At 38.7% G+C, this 1759-nt stretch overlaps 1 protein-coding gene across 7 annotated transcripts in view; it reads left to right on the top strand.

Moving 5' to 3' along the window:
• Stau2 (staufen double-stranded RNA binding protein 2) overlaps positions 1 to 1759 on the top strand; it is a 353933-nt gene that overhangs the window by 55778 nt on the left and 296396 nt on the right. The gene's annotated exons all lie outside the window — the stretch shown is intronic.

The raw sequence follows: 1759 nt of genomic DNA, 5'->3' as shown, positions 1-1759 counted from the left end.
TGGATTCGTAGTGATCCACCACCAGTTTACAGCCTCCCAAGAGCTGGGATTATAGGCACGAGCCATCAGTCTCAGTCGCCATCTCAGTGTGCCCCAGGGGGTGGGGCCAGTACGGCAGGCCAGGGAATCTAACGCCCCCACCCCTGTGTCTGCCTAAGCAGACACTTAAATCTGTTGAGCTATCTGGTTGACCCCCATTTTTAGGTTGTTAACTGTCAGTTTTTCCTGTAAAGGCTTCACAGTTTTTTGTATTATCTGGAAAGACCTTCTGTGGTATAGTATTATAACAAGTATTTAAACTTTCTTACGCTTTTGTGGTATTGCTATATTTTGCATTCTAATACTTCTGAAATTTAACTCCTTATGAGGGTTAGGAAATTTTTCACAATAAATAGCCATCTGTGATACAGTGTTTTGTGGGAGTAGCTCACAGGAGATTCTGCTTGTACAGTGTTAGGGTAAGGGCTAGTTTGAAGTTACCAGGTCAGTTTGAATTCTAGCTGTAGACAGTTACATTTCTAGTAGAAGACCAGAGAGTTAAAGTCCTTTACTCTTCTGATACTTGATTTTCTCTTTTTCTTTTCTTTTCTGCTCTCCAGTCCTCTCTTGTCCTGTCTGCTCTTCTCTTCTTCTCTCTTTAATTTACTTGGGAATTATATGAGTTCCCTCTAGTAGGAGAGAGTAAGGAAAAGGGAACTGGAATAGAGACATAAAACTGGGTCCAAATCATTTCTGGACCAGTAGGGAGCTGGAGTCTTCTGTGGAGAGATTTGCTTTGACTCATAAAGCAGACTATGATTTTTGTTAGCAGCAGCTCTGGCTGATAGCTACCTTTTAAATGTTTTTTTGTTTTTTGCATTGCATTTTATTTTTTAAAGACAGTATAAAATAGTATTCAAACAGAAAAATTACAAGTGATACAGAATTTCACTTAACAGAATAATATGAGTTTCACAGTATTTGTTGTAATGCATAGTGCTGTCTTCTAAGTAGTTGTCCGTGTACCAGATATATGCGTGCAGCATTGGAAGGAGAAAGAAGAAAAGAAAGAAATATGTGAGAAATAAGAAGAGGAAAAGGAGCAGCAATGGAAAAAAGGAGTAAAAACAAAGTAAGCATTAACTACTGCTTCCCGTAGAGCAGCAGAAATTTGCAGTGCAGTCGTCCGCACCCTCCTGCTTATATGCATAGATAAATATCTTAAAGGGAATTTATTATGTTCAAATTGTAAAAATGTTCACATTAAAACACCCGCCTTCCCATCAAATATAATTGCTCAATTGTTAAGGTTTGAAGAAGGGAAAAAGTTAAAGCAGTTGTGGCAGAATCATTACAGCGATTGTCACCCCTCTCTGCTTCTCCCAACTCCATTTAATTCTTATTAGATTTGTTTAGAAATATAACACACAGAAAGCAAGTAAACTTAGTCAAATCCAGTTTTAAAGTTTCATTGAGTTGTAGACATTGCATTGTCTGGAGCTGGGGATATAGTTCAGCAGCATAAGCATCTCCCTGGCAAATGCATGGTCCTGAGTTTGATCTCCACTACTTATTCTCCTGTGTTTAATTGCTTGCCCTATTTGGTGGGTTCTTTTCCATTCTCATTCATGGGGCTGTGATCAATTTGCTCCCTCTCTAGAACATCCATTTAGTAGTCTGTGTAGGCTTGGCTTTGTCGTCATGAAATTCTTTAGTTGTTCTTTGTCATGGAAGTATTTCACTTCTGCATCGAACTTGAAAGAGAATTTTGTAGGCTATA

The sequence above is a fragment of the Octodon degus genome, unplaced genomic scaffold (assembly GCF_000260255.1).
Source record: "Octodon degus isolate 3935 unplaced genomic scaffold, OctDeg1.0 scaffold00091, whole genome shotgun sequence".
In the NCBI taxonomy this organism is placed as follows: domain Eukaryota; kingdom Metazoa; phylum Chordata; class Mammalia; order Rodentia; family Octodontidae; genus Octodon; species Octodon degus.
Note: the sequence above shows the minus strand (reverse complement) of the source record. Positions and strands in the feature narration are given on the sequence as shown.